Source organism: Lissotriton vulgaris, chromosome 5, assembly GCF_964263255.1.
Source record: "Lissotriton vulgaris chromosome 5, aLisVul1.2, whole genome shotgun sequence".
NCBI lineage: Eukaryota > Metazoa > Chordata > Amphibia > Caudata > Salamandridae > Lissotriton > Lissotriton vulgaris.
In genome coordinates this window covers 327,394,470-327,412,614 of record NC_141693.1, presented here as the reverse complement: position 1 = coordinate 327,412,614, position 18,145 = coordinate 327,394,470, and the positions used below count along the sequence as shown (strand labels likewise).

General features: G+C 43.9%; 1 protein-coding gene across 2 annotated transcripts in view; it reads right to left on the bottom strand.

The window, feature by feature from the left end:
- The window catches only part of TMCO4 (transmembrane and coiled-coil domains 4), a 572,429-nt gene extending 556,267 nt beyond the window's left edge, over positions 1-16,162 (bottom strand). The window contains exon 1 of one of the 2 annotated variants that reach the window (XM_086921564.1): positions 15,897-16,162. The gene's annotated coding sequence lies outside the window, so the exon portion shown is untranslated. The remainder of the gene's footprint in view (positions 1-15,896) is intronic. The other variant, XM_086921566.1, reaches the window with a different exon arrangement.
- Positions 16,163-18,145: the final 1,983 nt, after the last annotated feature.

The following is an 18,145-nucleotide window of genomic DNA, read 5'->3' as shown; positions in this document are numbered from 1 at the left end:
GGGTGCACTTGCCCTGTCAGCATGGCAGTACCAGACTGCACACAGGCTCTGCAATGGCAGACCTGAGACACACTTTTACAGGTTGCTTCTGTGGGTAGCATAACCAGTGCTGCAAGCCCACCTGCAGCATTTGGATTACAAGCCCTGGGCACACTCAGTGCACTGCACTAGGGTCTGATACGTAAACCAAACCAACCAATCATGGAATCACTAATCCATACATCAATTTACCATAGGGAGCACCTGAACTGTGGCACTGCACAGCAGTGGCACAGTGCCCAAAGCATCAATAACCAGCAAAACACATGAGGCAACAGCAGAAGAAAATGGAAGGGAGACCCACGCCAGGGTGTCAGGTCTAACAAGTATTATATGCCCTAACTGATCGCAGAGTCAGTTGTTTTTTTTAAATGTTTGAGGGCTATGTTTGCATGTTAGACTTCCACACACTATCCCAAGTGTCTGTGCTTTCTACGATTAATCTCAGGACACCATATTTAAAGAAGCATATACTTTCATTTTTATTGTTCTCTACATCCTGATGTAGGGGGTCTCTGGTCACTGCAGGCATCTGTGGTTTTGAAAGATATTCCTTGGTCACTGGGCCCACCAATCAAGAGACAAGTACTGTACCCTGTTCGATAGAGTGCTACTTTACGGCTGCTAAAGGCACCTTCTCACCCATTCTCAGTATGTAGACATTATGAGTGAGAGGGTCCATTTATGCCCAGAAGAAATGCAGTGACAAGTGAGGACAGTTCCTACAGGTCATCTTCACAGTAAGCACTCAAATAAGAAATGCAACTAAAAGTGCTTCATGGGCACATGGTCAAGCGAGAGAAACTGCGTCTGTGTGCAGGTTCTGACCTGGAACATGTGTTGTATGCTGAATGTTGCACATGTCAAAGGAAGCATGTATGTGCGTACTTATATCTGTAAAGCATAAACCTAGACAAAAGATAGTGAAGCACTCTATATAGTCATGGTCAAGTGTACAGTCAACCATGACAGGATAGGTATTTGAGTTCTGAAAGCTGTATTATACAGTTCCTGTACTGCGATGTTAGTGTTCTTTAAAGAGGTGAGTTTTCAACTTTTCCTAAACTGCAGAAGGGATGGGGCGGCCCTGATGGATACAGGGATGTTGTTCCAAGTACATGGTGCATAGAAAGAAAAGGCCTGCTGGGCATTTTTTTTTTCTTTTTACAATTCTTAATCTCCAGACTGATGGTTTCTTGGCTGAAGGTGTGCTGAGAGCCATCAGAGATGGTGAGCTTGCCTGCAGGATACGTGGGGTGCTGGCCGTGATGGCTTTGTAAATGATGTTGCTAGTTTTAAAGATGGTGTGGGATGATGGGAGAGCCTTTGGAGAGCTATCATGATGGGGATGATGTGATCACATTTCTTCAGAACCTGGATGAGATGATCTGCAGCATATGGGATGCCCCTAGGAGGACCAACTTCAAGTCTCAGAGGCCATGGAGTAGAGTGTTAACCCCATCCAGATGCGAGATTACGAGAGCTTGAACAGAATTTCTGAAGTGGCTTCCTTAAAGAAACTGTTTCACTTACTTTAGATGAGAGAGCTGGTACCCGCTCATGTTTGTTTTTTTGATAATGTGGTTCTTGAGTGAAAGGTAGGTGTCCAGGGTAAGTCCAATGTGCTTAGCCTTCGGTGAAAATTGTTTTTGAAAATCTCACTGTGATGATTGAGTTCACAATTATATAACTTGCTCTTAAAGACCAAAGAGTTGTATAAATAACCTGTTATACGGCCATCTTTCAGGCCGTCATGTGTGAAGTCACAGAATCAGCACTGGAAGGAAGTCTTGGATATGTATAAATGTGGCAGCCTTTTTGGTATAGCATTTTCAGGCAGAAGAGTAAATTGTCTTAAGTGTTAAATGCCCATGGGGAAATAGAGTGCATTTATTTACTTGGTAAATACTCCAAGTATTTATGTTTATCAACTGAAAAAGCTAATGAATGTTGTCTCATTTTAGGTGAGCTTTAGTTAAACATTTCTGTAGCAGCTTGTGTTGCAGAGATTTGAAATGCAATTATTGTAACATGGCCTCTTGGTGTATGGGAACCGTGATTGAGTTACAAGGGGCCGGGCCAGTGAGTATGTGTGCGTGGTCAGAAATGTGGCTAAAAAGGGCAACATATACTGTAACTATTTTGTTGTACTGTATAGCAACATTTATATAGCACTTTCTACTCCTATGTGGGGCGCTGAAACACTGTCCTCCACGGGCAGTATGCTACACCATTTAGTGTGTGTGGCTGGAAAGCTGTTGTCTTTGTTTTAATCTTTTGGTGGAAGAGTCTCCCTGCTTGTGAGAACTACCTAGTTTGGGATATTGCAGGGGGATGAAGGGAGATAGAGAGTCATGCAGTTAATGCTTTTCACTAAGATAAAGAAAAAGCATAGGAGGTGTCAGCTACAGCTACTATTAGAGCACTGCCTGAAGCCATTGTTGGCAGGCCAAGCCCAGCTTTACCACCTCAGTCTATAAATCAGCACCACCACCACTATTGAACTTTGACAATTGAATAAAACATGAGGGTTACCCTATAGCTGTGCACAGAGGTGCCACCTCTCATCAGGGGTAGCTTTGTATTAGTCCGCATCCCTGACCAGCCCATTCTGGTACAGACTGGCAGACAGTCACTAGGCGACACTTGACTCTTGACAGTTCAACTTTATGAAAGTTAGAACTTAACCAATGACTCTAAGGTCATGATCATCTCAGGGGCCCGGGCTGGGGTGGTTAGACAATAGTACAGGTGGTCAATTGTGGCGTGGCATCCTGTCGCAAGCTCGATTGCTTGGTCTTTACTCATGAGAAAATGTCACTCAAAGGTTTACACATTTACTAATAGAATATCACTAACAAAATGGCACACAGCAATGTGAGAATTTGACAGGTGTCGATGAGGATGTGGTGGTAAACTGTGATGAAGGCAGCTGAGAGGTTCAGCAATAGCAGGAGGAAGGGGGAATCTTTATCTGTGGTCAGGAGAGTGTCATCTACAATATGTAAGCAGGGCTCGAAAAATCCACTCGCCCACTCACATTGTCAAGCAAGATTTATTTAGGAGGAGCTAATTTTAGGGACTTCTGGCCCTTTCTGGCAAGTTGAAAATACTCAATCCTCTAACTTCATGAACAGAACAAAAAGGAAATGTAGGAAGACCAACAGACTTTTTACCTCTGTCTCTGAAACAGAGCAAATGAGACAAGATAACAAGATGTCAAGGCATCTTTATTGCTCACAAACTGAAGGAGCAATAAAAAACCTTTAAATCTTGTTATCTTGCTGACTTTCAGAGTCGGAGGTGAAAAGACGGTTTGTCTTCCAACATTTATTTTTCTTTCTGTCACTAAAGTTAGAGGATTTTGTAAAGTGAACTGTGTGACAATTGAACTGTGCAAAGCATGTTAAATGAAAGGTTGTAAGATGTCAGGCTTTTTTCCAACACAACACTGAAATAGCTAAGTGACTTGTTCAAACGTTTCTAATATATCTCACTAGTTATGAAGACCCATTTTTTGTAATTGTGTGGTGAAAAAAAATATTTTATAAACACTTTACTTGTTGATGTGTAAATGTTAAACATTTTTGCTGAAACCCAATTTCCAAACATTGTTAATGCGTTATTATCAATAAAACTACATGTTAGTTGGAAATTTTTGAGGCGATTTCAATTGAAAATGTGCGTTATTATCAGTAACACTACTGGTTAGATTGAAAGTTTTGAGGCGATTTCAATGGAAAATATGCTATCTGTAAATAACAATGCACTAACACATCATGCTGTGGTAATATATGTATAAAAAGTGAGTTTTTAAAACATGAACTGGGAATTACTACTGCTCCTGTCCAGATGACAATGCTATTAGTGAACGAAGAGGCAAGTTAGGGATCATAGGCACCATATATATGGGCTAAATTGTGGTTATACATGGAGCAAACATTTAGTCTAGTAAATAAGTGGCTTTTTGTAAATCGGAAATAGTGAACTTGCATATTTGAAGGTGCTCTCCTATGTGATAATAAAGAAAATGGTGGCTCCGTAAGACAAAATATTTGCCTAGGATCACACAATATCAGACCAGTTCATGGGTCATGTCCATTACAGTTAGGTCGAGTAGATTATTAAATTTACTAGACCTGCATGTCTATTAACATTTTTATGATTTTTCAAGCCCTGGTAAGGTATTGGTGCTTGTACTGCAGAGTAATCTGAAGCCAGATTTGTAGTGCAGGAGATGATCAGCGAAGATGTGATCTTGCATTTGAGAGTACACTGCCTTTTTCGATAATCTTGCCAATGAAGAGTAGGTGGGAGATGAGTCAGGAAATAGCAAGGTCATTAGGGTTTAGTGAAGGTTTGTTTATGAGAGTATTTGGCCTGTGTTGACAGCTTCTGGACGATGCCTTGAGTGAAGGAGGGATTGACAATGAGTAGGAGTTTGAGAGCTTTCCCACATACAGCTTTGATGAAGGATGAGGGCACAACATCATCTTCAGAGAAAGTGGCTTTGAGGGAGTTGAGTATGTCCGTGAAATCTGTCAGAGATAGGGCTTTGAAGGACTACTGATGGATTTAACAGGGAAAGGTAGGTGTACAAGGAGAAGCACACTTTGTCTTGGTGATGTGTCATTGGATCTTCTATATTTGTGTTACTGAAGAAGACACTGTCTTTGTATGTGTTGTGTGGGATAGGAAAATCAAGCAGGGCGCTGATGCAGTGCTTGATTGCTTTAGTTGGTGGCTTCATTATTGGGGCTGTTGGGTACTTTGCTTTGGCTGATAAGGTGAGCTGTCTGAGTGTTGTACAAAGGGACTGCAGTATCAGGAAGGAGGCCATTAGGAGTTTCGGTTTCTTGTATTTATGTAGATGGAGCATTTATTGTCAACAAGGTCTTTAGAGTACCCTGGTGCTGAAGGTTTGGGCTTGCACTTGCGTGCTTTAGTTAGAGTATGGATGTTTACGCTTCAACTAAAAAGTGTTAAAGTCATTTAGAAGGGGTGTTGGCTTTGAGTGTGGTGTAGGCAGGAAGAAAGATCAGTTTAAGCATTAGATTGTCAAAGGGGAAGTCTTTGAAGAACCTGAAGGTTTTGTCTTCTATTCTGGGTTGACTTTAGTTTGTTAGTAGGAAGGCAAGGTGGTTGGTCGAGTGCAGGAGTATTTCCTGTACATGCACAAAGAATGCCAGTAGAACAGTGTAAACAAGGCATGAAGAGGGTTGTTGTGACTAGAAGATAACCTAGGTCATCCTGTGCTAGAAAAAGAAGTCAAAGATAACCAACCCTGGGAGCTAATGAGATGTAAGTGTTATCAGGCACATTTGCAATGCCTGCGTTTTGGCACCAATAACTTATTATGAGAAACAATCATTAAATTACCAATGCTTGAGTAAATTGGACATCAGGAGGGACAGTAATTACACCTGGTGGGTGACAACCAGGACTTTCTGAGACAGGGATGTGGGGCACATGTACAACCAGCAGATTTTACGAGTTCCTTATTGAAGCTTTTTGTGACTCGCAATTAGGAAGTCGCAAAATGCAACAGTGTGTTTGACACTGTTTGCGATTTCCAGTCAATCAATCAATCAGCAAATGTAAAGCGCAGCGCTGTCAACCCTAGAACCCTTAAACATTTGCACATGTGGCTCTAGGTTCTCTATGGGTAACATACTTTTGGGAAGGAGGGGACTGGGAAATGTATTTTAATTTTTTTTTTTTTGTTGGGTACGATGGACTGCGCAGGGGGCATCTGTGTGGACTTATTTCTCATTGGGATTAATGACACTGCCAGCAAGTGTGCACCCTCTCATCAGATGAGGAGTGCTTCTTGTGTGGTGGACACTGCTCTTGTGTGGTATTTCAGTAAGCATGCAGCAGTTTATAGTTCAGCCAACCCTGCATCTTCAACTTCCAGGGGAAACTCTACATTCACTGGTGTAATAATACAAGGACATTTAATACTTAACTGGAAAGGGCTGGTGAGCATAAACAGGTGCAGCTTTCAGAGTGAACGAAATGCACTGGTACCAGGAGTGGCTGGCTTGAGGGGCCTTCTTGCACCCAGCTGTGACTGCATTTCACCACCTAACTCAGGACATGGAAAGGGGGGGGGGGGTATATTCCATTCTTGCATTTGTGGCCATGGTAACCTTGCTAATCTATTGGGGGATAAGATCACTCAGGATAGACATCGAATTGATGGGTACATGATTACTTGTTATAGACTGGGTCCATATAATTGCACTGCATACGGTCTGTTGAACGGAGGGTGGACAGGGCTTTTCATCCCAAACCACTTAGCACCAGAAATGGAAACAAAGCATTCCCAGATTTGCTAGCAAGGCCCTGGAGGGGTCAGGTAAGGGGGGACATATTGAAAAATAAATGTAGAGTTACGCGGAGATACACATTGTACTACCCATTAAAGGTGCACCCAAAAAAGAACACAAGCACATTATCTCTTTTTGCTTCATACGAAAAACTGATTTTAGTCCCCTTGTTGATCATCTAATAATTGATTACCTCATAGCGCATACCAGCTGCCACAAATTCTGGTGAGATTTTGGCTGGCAACAGAAACTACATCTGACCAGACCGCAGCTATTGCCAAATCTACTTAACAGTCCATGGAACGAGTTAAGGCAAATGCTTAGGAATACTTTGGTGATATGTGTAATTTCTACACAGGTCAACAAAAGACGTGGGCAAGGTAGTAAAATAATAGGGTGAATAGAGCCAAAAAAGAGGGATCTGGTCAGACTCAAAGGCGCGTAACAAGACACAGTCAGTCAACACATTTGGCAAGTAAATCATGCATCAAACATCATGTAAAATTATGATAAAAACTTCAACATTAAAAAAGTGTGCTTCTGCTACAAGCAGAAGGGTCACTTTAAGTCATTAGATTGTATCACTGCATCATTTGGCCTTCCGTAAGGCTCTGAAAACATGGCTCTTCCCCAAATAATCACTAAGTCGTTTCAGCTGCCCTGCTCAGCGCGGGGATGCCTCCGAGTAGCCATGCGCGTTACAAATGTTGTTTCATTCATTCATTCATTCATTGAGGGGCGTTGAGTGGCATCTGTTACAAGTCACGGTTTCTAAATCAGAACTTAGAAAAATTCATGTCCCTCATCCATAGCCCACACAACAGTGCCATTAGTGTGAAGTAGTGTGGCTCACTGGTTAGAGGCGGCAGACCCGAGAGCAGAGGACGGCCCGGGACCAGGGTTCGATTCCCGGCGCGGCAGGTTTCTGGACCAGGGTCAGCGGACTCGATAATTCTCACGCCTCGGTGCCCACTCTGATCAGCGATCACACTTGGCAACTCTGGGCATTAGCTTGCCTCATCTTCACTAACGGCCCCACCAGACCGCCGGGGATGCCTGGTCTCACCCTGGAGATACCCATTAAGGGACCATCTCTCAGGGAAGCCAGGAAGGGTTTCGCAGCGGTCGAAGCGCCTTGGGACCCTACGGGTAAGTAGTGCGCTATATAAATGCCAATACATTTACATACATTTACATTAGTGAACTAAAAGGGAAATTGCTTATGATGTGTTTTAGGTTGTTACTGTATTGTGTTGTAGCATTTGTACAGTGCTCACTACAACTATGTTAGGCGGTGAAGCGCTTTTCACCAGGGTTTACATACTACACCTGTGAAATGTGGTAGCAAGGATGCTGCCTTTGCTTTGAGACTATATTTGAAATGTTTCCACGTTGTACGTGATGATCAACAAGGTGCAGTTATTTTGGGAAACAGCACTCGGCGACAACATGAATAAGGAGGTGTGTACAATAGACACTCATGTTTATAGGTTGTGGTGTGCTGGCAGCGCTGCAGGTCCATTTATGTTGGTATTTGTTTACTGTATGCTCTCAATCCAAGTGCCTCTGCAGGCTGTGACAGGCGATTGCCCAGTTTATGGATTAGGGGACGTAATGTAAAGAAAAAGAGTGAAGAGAATCAGAGAACTTTCCAGACAGACTGCTTAACAGTCATACTTTATAAGACTGCCATTATGAGATATAGAAAGAGATTTTTCAAAGCACACTGCACAACATTGATCTTTTTTTTTGTTGCCTTTATAGCATGTCTAAACTCAGAGTATGTGACTATTCAGGAAAACACACAGGATGATGGACGGAATGTTGCACAATGGCAAAACATTCACCCCCAGTCACAGGTCTGGGTTTAATCCATCGTTATTTTGCTCACCAAGCCACCCCAGTTCAGACATGACCATATGCAAATCAGTCTTGACCCTGTGCCTCATGGGAACAGTCCAGTCCGAACTGCCAAGCCATGTCTTTCCTGGACCGGAATCAAGCATCCTAGGACCGGTTTCTGGCTATCACCCGTCTTCAGCCAGGATAGCTTGACTCCAGTGGCCTAGTGAGCACGGGACCCACGTCTGGGCATCCCCTTCCCACATAGGGTGAACAGCAAAACACACAGGATGATGGACGGAATGTTGCACAATGGCAAAACATTCACCCCCAGTCACAGATCTGGGTTTATTCCATCATTATTTTGCTCACCAAGCCACCCCAGTTCAGACATGACCATATGCAAATCAGTCTTGACCCTATGCCTCATGGGAACAGTCCAGCCGAACTGCCAAGCCATGTCTTTCCTGGACCAGAATCAAGCATCCTAGGACCGGTTTCTGGCTATCAGCCGTCTTCAGCCTGGATAGCTTGACTCCAGTGGCCTAGTGAGCACGGGACCCACGTCTGGGCATCCCCTTCCCACATAGGGTGACCAGCAAAACAAACAGATCTCTGTACTGGGGTGAATGTATGACATTGTTCTGCATTCTGTCCATCAACTGTGGTTTTTGCATTTGTCACCCGAGAGGGATGGGTATGCTCAGACGTGAGTCCCATGCTCTCCACACCACTGGATTCAAGTAAGCCGGGCTGAAGACAGCTGGAATGCCAGAAACCGATCATCGGAAGCTTGTTTCCGGTCCAGGGAAGGCATGGCTTGGCAGTTTGGGCTAGACTGTTCCCATGAGGCACAGGGTCAGACTGATTTGCATATGGCCATGTCTGAACTGGGGTGGTGTGGAGTGCAAAAAAACGATGGCTTTAGGCCCAGATCTCTGTGCTGGGGTGAACGTATGACATTGTTCTGCATTCTGTCCATCAACTGTGGTTTTTGCATTTGTCACCCCGAGTTCGATGGGTATGCTCAGACGTGAGTCCCATGCTCTCCACACCACTGGATTCAAGCAAGCCGGGCTGAAGACGGCTGGAATGCCAGAAACCGGTCCTCGGAAGTTTGTTTCCGGTCCAGGTAAGGCATGGCTTGGCAGTTCGGGCTGGACTGTTCCCATGAGGCACAGGGTCAGACTGATTTGCATATGGCCATGTCTGAACTGGGGTGGTGTGGAGTGCAAAAAAACGATGGATTTAGGCCCAGATCTCTGTACTGGTGTGAATGTATGACATTGTTCTGCATTCTGTCCATCAACTGTGTTTTTTGCATTTGTTACCCCGAGTGGGATGGGTATGCTCAGACGTGAGTCCCACGCTATCCACACCACTGGATTCAAGTAAGCCGGGCTGAAGACGGCTGGAATGCCAGAAACCGGTCCTCGGAAGCTTGTTTCCGGTCCAGGGAAGGCATGGCTTGGCAGTTCGGGCTGGACTGTTCCCATGAGGCACAGGGTCAGACTGATTTGCATATGGCCATGACTGAACTGGGGTGGTGGGGAGTGCAAAAAAACGATGGCTTTAGGCCCAGATCTCTGTGCTGGGGTGAATGTATGACTTTGTTCTGCATTCTGTCCATCAACTTTGGTTTTTGCATTTGTAACCCGGAGTTCGATGGGTATGCTCAGACGTGAGTCCCATGCTCTCCACACCACTGGATTCAAGCAAGCCGGGCTGAAGACGGCTGGAATGCCAGAAACCTGTCCTCGGAAGTTTGTTTCCGGTCCAGGGAAGGCATGGCTTGGCAGTTCGGGCTGGACTGTTCCCATGAGGCACAGGGTCAGACTGATTTGCATATGGCCATGTCTGAACTGGGGTGGTGTGGAGTGCAAAAAAACGATGGATTTAGGCCCAGATCTCTGTACTGGGGTGAATGTATGACATTGTTCTGCATTCTGTCTATCAACTGTGGTTTTTGCATTTGTGACTATTTAGGACCTGCTGGATGGGCTAGGTTAGAGACCTTCAGTTACTATCAATCCGTGGTACATCTCTTTGGTCATCGCAAGTCTGTCTGGTTAGTACTGAGAGGCCAATGGATCAGGTTGGTATAGCCTGTGGACTGCAAGGGACGACCCATCCTTTCATATATTATATGTTTGACCCATTGATGAAGAATTAGGTAGTGAATTTGGTACATGTGATCATATGACACTGATTATATCCAATTTGAGTTATATCACATTGGGTCCAGAAAGAATGCCAGAAAGACTAGAGTTACTGTCACCTCCATCTTTTGGTTAAAAGGTAGGAAGTAAGGCAAACATACTTTATTACATCTGAGATGTGTGGGGGTTATGGTTAGAGTCCTCCATCTCATCAGTCAGGAACCAGTTAGTGACAGCAGTTACTTCTAATATTGAGTGGAGAGGAATAGTTTATGGTTTGGATGGCGTAACTATTATATCCTGTCTGTATGTGGAGGTAACTGCAAGACTATTTTGGGTGGAAATCATCAATATGGGTAGAGTGTCTGTCTTCTTGACATGGTCTGCTAGTCAGGACTGTACTGTAGCTCTGGACTACACTTTTACATATCGGGAGAATGATCATCTAGGTTCTATTCCAGAGTCATCTGCTGATGTAATTGTCTTGGGGCCAATCAGGTTTTTACCTCTCTTCTGAAATTAAAACATTCCTGAGTGCTTTGCATCTTGGCTACAAGCTGTTTGAGAGCTTGGTGGCTTGTACAGAGAAAGCAGATTCTCCTATGGATTTCTTAGTGTGAGGTGGAACAATGATCCATGGTGTTAGCCTGGATAATAGTGTCCTATTCTGTTTCTATTCCTTAAATTTATTTTGTAGATATATTTGCCCTTTTCCTTGGGAGGTTCTACAGATGATGAAAAGCAGCTTGAACATTGATAGCTTAGCTCTGGGTAATAAGTGTGGTGCCTGAAGGACTGGTGTTATGTGTTCTGTGGGGTGAAGGCTGAGGATAAGCATTTACGCAGCATTTTCAATTTGAAACAGGAGACACCAAGATGTAGGATATTGGTATAGTTCAAGCTCGGAGATCACATGTGCAAAAAGCTTGCAGGTGCCTTTGGTGTACGGCGGAGCTATGGGTAGGATGAACGCTAGTCGCATGCCACCCGATCTCTAGAGCAACAACATGCTCTGCCTTCCCCGTCAGCCCTAGGCTTCAGTACTAGGGGTCTATAATACCCCAGTACAAGCCTACTAGGGCACCTCCTACCGTGTCTGGTAACTAGTCAAACATTTTTAGATCCAGACGGTAGTGCACCAATCACACTTTCGTTTCAATCTTTCGTTCTTTCGGTCGTGATGAAGTGCCACTTGACCAGTTAGGGGCTAATGAGGCACGAAACATGTTGCCCTACTACACCTTGGCAGGCCTTTAGGAACATTAAATCCACTTAGGGCACCCACACCTTTTAATCAGTCTCGAGCTACCTAAACATTAAAAGCAGACAAGAGTAAGATTGCTCCTGACCTATTTTAAATCACTTATCCGTGCACTACCCAGCCCTCACACCTGCACGTACCCAACGGCTTCTTCAAAAGATTTCCAACAAAGAGCTTGGTTTACACGAGCCCATCGGGCATTGCAGCACCGGCCCGACATGAAGCAAGGCCCAATTATGAAGCACGACATCCTCCGGGGTGTCTGAGGGCATCACGAAGAAAGACCTCTCTTTTCTCGCATGTCCAGTTAGGGACTGCACGCCCTTTTGATATGCAGTCCCTTTCGGGAGCTAGTGTGCAGGACCTCTTGAAATACAGCTCCCAGTCCCTCTTTTTTTGATACTTCAAGCTAGGAGATCACATGTGCAAAAAGCATGTAGATTCCTTTGGTTTTCAAAGCATAGGAAGGGGAGCCTCAGTGTTGTCATTGTGTTGAAGGTGTTTCTTGTGAAGTTGTTGGCATGTGGAATTAGGAATAGAAATTAGACCATTGTTAATACAAGGTTTCATACCTATCTAGAAGTAGCTGGTGGGGCATCAAGTTCCTTTGGCCCTACAGCCTTAATCTAGGATTGGTGCCATTATCCGCAGGTCATGATTTCTGTTCATGTGGGGCTTAGCTTAAGGTGGTGACTTAATACCACTTCATCTATAGCATTGAGGCAATCATCAAGCCTTTTTCTTCTAGGTCATCCATTTTTAGAATGGTCTGTGTATCATCTGCACAGTTGTATCACAAATTTGAAGGATCTGATCATGTCAGCTAAGGTCTATAACTAGATGTTGAACAACAGAGGAGAGATGATGGAATACTGAAGGACGCCACAATTTTGGGTGTAATGGCCAAAATGAAATTAGGTATGAATACCAAGCGTTGTCTGTGTTTGAGGTAGGAAGCAATCCATTTTGGAGCCATTTCATGTATTCTAAGATGACAAAGACTCTTTAGTAGTGTCTGATGCTGGACAGTGTGAAATGCCATGCAACAAAGCACCCACTTATGCAAGTGTTGGTCAGACATCCAGCTATTTTTCTCAGTAAAATTGGACAGTTAAGTAAATACTGCTCTTTTGAATAATTTACTTGGGAACGCGCAGTTAGATTTTGGTGTGTAGATTGCTAAATTGAGGTTCTTCTTACTGAGGAATAATCTAATGTAAGAGATTTTCACCTCAGGAGGAAATAATCCTATTTCCAAGGATTATTTCATTATGCTTCTAGTCACTTACCCTGCACAGGCTGTATGCAGGCTATCTTTGAAATATTTTTAGGGGTGAGGTCTGAAGGTGATCCTAATGGTCTAGGGCAATGATGATTCAGAAATAATTTTCACTGAAGGCAATGAAGGTAGTGAGAAGATACACATTGGTGGTGATCCTATTTGCAGTGGTTTCTGTTATGTACAGCAGGAAATTTATCAGTTTTGCCAATAACATAGTTTTTAAGCTCTTAACTTTTTTAGATAAGTTCCATGGAAATTTTGTTGCAGAAGGCTTGCTATTGTGGGATAGCAAAATTATAGAATTTTGGCGAATGGAATTTTTCTAAAATGTTGCAGACTCCCTTGGATGGGCAATCATAATCAACTACACTTGTAGAGTGGTGATGTCAATTTGAGGTCTCCTCTGTGTCTGTTATCACTAGTGTCAAGGGTGGAACTCCTCCGGGCAACTCTGGGATTCACTTTTTGATGCACATATCACTGTGGCTGACATCCAAGGGTGAACTCTGGTCCCTCCCATGAATGCTGTAGTAGACAATCAGCTTTGGTGTAGTGTCTGCTGTGACAGACATCTTTCTTTAAGAATGATGAAAAGGAGATGTGCTCACTTCCCCAGAAGCAGAGCGCTAACATAAAACTTCAAAAAACTAGACTCTAAATCACATTTGGTGTCTGGAAAAGTACTATAAGAAGAGGACATTGGGTCCCCAAAAACTGGTCATCTGCCATGCAGACTGTGGCTGTGTGAGAATGGGAAGCTATGCAAGCACCAGAGACTGCCTGTGTGCCCTGTGGGGAAGGGAAGAGCATTAGAAGGAGCGAGGCCCAGTAGGGAACCCTACCGTGAGGATTCCCGGAGCAAGGTGTAAGCTTCGGCTGTGCATCTATCGTCCATTACTCGTGTGCAAGACCTCAACCCCTTTTACAGACCTTAGTATTTTTTAATTCACAGTCTTTTATTTTCAGAATTAAAATATTTTCAATTCTAATTACTCATAACAAAATCGTTGTTGTTGCACATTAAACTTATACTGCTAATAAGCATTGGCAAAGCAAATAGGTCTCACTTGTTTTAGGAGTATTTCGGTCTCCTATTGGTTACTAGATATAAGGGCAAGTGTTGTGATTGGATAGTGTTAGGGTTAGGGTTCCAATTGGCTGAAGTGGTCACCTGATAACTATTGCTATAAAAGGCCAGGGTTAGGGCGTCTCAGCCCGGGCGTCGAGGCTAAGGACGGAGAGGACAAGGGCTGCTGCCTGTTTGATCCTGTTAAGGGTGGAGAGGACAAGGGCTGCTGCCTGTTTGAGCCTGTTAAGGGCAGAGAGGACAAGGGCTGCTGCCTGTTTGAGCCTGGTCGAGACTGACCAGGGCCAGGGACAGAAATGCTGCCCATTTTCCCATTTTAACAATACCCAGTCCACACCATCCACATCCACAAACGTAAGGTTCTTATGGATCTATGTATTTTTCACTTTCTTCTAATTTAGCCTTTCCAATGCACTACCCTATTTCTCAGCCTGTACATCTATCTATCAATATATCCTCTACATCCACTCTCATTTATCCCAAACCCCATACCACTACTATGATCCCCAAAATAACCCTTTCTAGACTCTCTCCTACTCTACCCCTCCTTGTATCATCTGACACCTCTTTCTACCATACCTATCGCCCAAAACAAACCTTTCTAAACGCTTACCTCTGACTCCTCCCCTCCAAAACTCCTTTTTACTCATCCAAAAGCCTCCTCCTATTGCTAAGACCTAAAAACAAAACAAAAAAAATCCTTCACTCTTTTATCCCTCCACTATCCTTTTCAATCAAAATTAACAGACTAACATGTTCACTTCTCAAATTCCATATTCAACTATACTAATTAACCACTAATCCTTTATGGGTTCCGGAGTGGGTTGCTTCTACACCCCATCAGGGGTAACAAGCGCTATATCAACACAAACCTTTTTTCCTCCTGTATCATTCTGCTATCATTCCAAATCCAAATAACTGTCTAACCTATCCACCACTTAAAATGTACTTGCATGTTTCACTATACTAATTTAACACTAATGCTCTATGGGTCCCGGAGTAGCATGCTATTCGCCGAAAAAGCGCTTTGACACCTCGTCAGGGGTAGTAAGCGCTATATAAATGCAATTACAATAAAATATGTGTGGATAGTGGATACCATTACAGAAAGCTCACAGAAAGGTACAAAAATATTGATCAGGTGGCATGCCCCTTTTAGAAGACCCCATCAACCTTCCCACTTTGGTCATCCCATGTAAAGCCCTGGTTCTGGAGCTGCCCTTCCTTAATTAGAATGAGTGGCTGTGCCCTTCATAAATTAGGACGATTGGTTGAGCTAGGATGAGACACCTCAAGGTACCAGATGTTGCGGTTGAGATTCTTGACCAGATCCGTCAGTCCTGTTTTTGGCATCATAGAATTTGCAGCCCTGCAGTCCTGCTGTCAGAATAGGAACACAACTGCAAGTACCAGAATGCAAAGGGACAAAAAGGCCAGCGCAGTGCTTTGAATGGAAATCTACAATTGCAGGTACTCATTAGAGTTCCTATTTGCTCCTCAGAAGTGATGGTATTCCCCCACTGACTGTATTGGCGTGCTGAGAAGTGCAGGTCCCGGACGGTACCTGCCCATTTAAAGCACGGCTCCTTGGTGTCTGACGTCACAAGGGTCAACTAAAGCTCGTAGGGTTTTTCGTCCACAATCTCATAACAGGTGGGGTCTTTGCTAGCGTGTTCTCCCACATTGTTCCCGGGCAGTCAGCAACGAAATAGTGCTGGGACTGCCCATCTGCAATCCACAGCAAACACGGCGAACTTTAGACTAAGGCCATGACTAAGAAGGGCATCTACTGAAGGTCTGACACTGGCCTCGGAGTTGCTTACTTGCTCGTCCTAGCCCACCGCAGCTCTGCTGCTGACAGTAGCTCCGCCCCCAGCGGAAATCATCACAGTACCTGCTGCTCTCAGTTCCTACATCCAGCTCCGTGCGGTCCGCGGCTGCTGCTGAGTCACCGGTCCTGGACCAGAAGAGGCCTCCGCGGTCACCCTTGCTACCCTTTTCTCGGCCGGGCCCACACTAGGAGCCGGGGCTTATGACGCTGAGAAAAGGCTGTACTTGCGAACAGAAAAATTACTTGCGTACTAAAAAGTTGCTGACCCGGTAGTGAGGCAGGACACTAAGCACGCGCAGCTTCGGGAATCACAGCTGCTGAACGCAGGCAGCGTAACTTCCCACGAGCTCAAACAGCGCAGTGACGTGACGAGCTAAATCGTCAAAGTCCACAGCTACGTAAACAGTTCAGGTCACGAGCTCTCCCGCAGTGCTTACGTAGAAAAGAAGGCATAGGAGTCCAGTTAATATGTTTTCTGTGTTTTGAGTTGTGGGAAGGAAAACAACCGGTGCCGCAAAGCACTGCTGTCGCCAACACGTGCTCTGCATAACCTTCACCCTGTCATCTCGCGCCTCGGTCAACATTATATGCGCTGTGCAGCTTGTAATTTTTTGTTTGTTTTTGTTTCAAATTGTAACATTGCACTCCCAAGCATATGTGTTACGTTTTATTAGTCCTGTGTGTGTATATATCTTATCCGGAGACACTTTTAATTTGTATTCTATGACTTGTAGCTTGTTTTTATATTCCCATGTTTATTTATTTTTAACTTCCGGGCTGCAGGTCCTAGAATGCAGATGGAAGAGAAGTCGAAGAGGATGAGCTGCAGGACCAAGATAGATGGAAACTTGCTGCGCCTACTGCACTATGCAATCATGACCCTAGTGCTTGCTAGATAACTGCATTTATAACTGCCAGTTTAGTTGTACAATATAGCAATATTTGGTGTTTAGACGAGTTCTGACAAATTTTGGACCTGGTGCCACTGAACCTGTGTTGTATATTTGTACTTCATTCAATATGACTACTTGGTGTCAGTAGTCCTTTCTTAGTGTTTCTATCTTCCCAACCTCCCATAGTACCCAAGAGTGTTCTATCTAGTATGTGGGGATTCCAGCCTTGGCAGTTGATGGTCTGGTCAGCTGTGAGGTTTACTATCTTAATAAACATATCTTAATAACCTGAAGACGTGTCCTGCTGCCTACCTAATCTACTTACTACAACCTGCTACACCATTCAAACAATGACCCTGTTGCCTGCAAGATAACTGCACTTGTGACTGCTTTTTTAGTAGTAAAATATAGCAATATTTGATGTTTAGTGGAATTATGACAACTTTTTGGTCCTGTGCCACTGCACCTGCTGCACCATTTAAATCAAGTCCCTTTCAAATGCAAGGTAACTGCACTTGCAAAGGACTGCCTGTTTAGTAGTAAAATGTAGCAGTATTAAATATTAAGAGGAGTTCTGCCAACTCGGTCTGGTGCCACTGCACCTGCTGCACCAGTCAAACCATGACCGTAGTGCCAGAAAGATAACTGCACTTGTGACTGCCTGTTTAGTTGTAAAATATAGCAGTAACCAGTGTTTTGTGAGGTACCTGAAGCTGTTGATCCCAGTGCCACAGCACCTGCTGCACTACTGAAATCATCACCTCAGTGCTTGCTAGATAACTGAACTTGTGATTGCCCATTTAGTTTTAAAATATAGCAATATTTGATGTTTAAGGAGTTATGACAACTTTTAACCCCCGTGCCACTGCACCCTGCTGCGCAATTTAAATCAAGCCCCTTTGAACTGCAAGGTAACTGCAGTTGTGATTGCCTGTAAAGTAGTAAAATATTGCAATGTTAGGTGTTTAGAGGAGTTCTGACAACTTTTTGGCACTGTGCCTCTGCACCTGCCGCACCATTCAAATCATGATCCTGTTAACTGCACTTGTGACTGCCTGTTTAGTAGTAAAATAAAGCAATTTTAGGTCTTTAGTGAGGTGCCTAGAGCTTTTGGTTCTGGTGTCACTGCACCCGCTGCACCATTCAAATCAAGACCATTTTAATTGCATGGTGACTGCATTTGTGACTGCCTGTTTAGTAATCAAATATAGCAATATCCTGTGTTAAGACAACTTTTAGGACAGGTGCCGCTGCACCATTCAAATCATGACCCTGTTGCCTGCAAGGTAACTGCACTTGTGGCTGCTTGTTTGGTTTGAAATATAGCATAGCTTTTGTATATTAACTTAAGTTTTAAAGCGCTATGTTTATTACAACATTTAGAATTTAATCATAAGGACTAAATCGATTAAGCTGAAG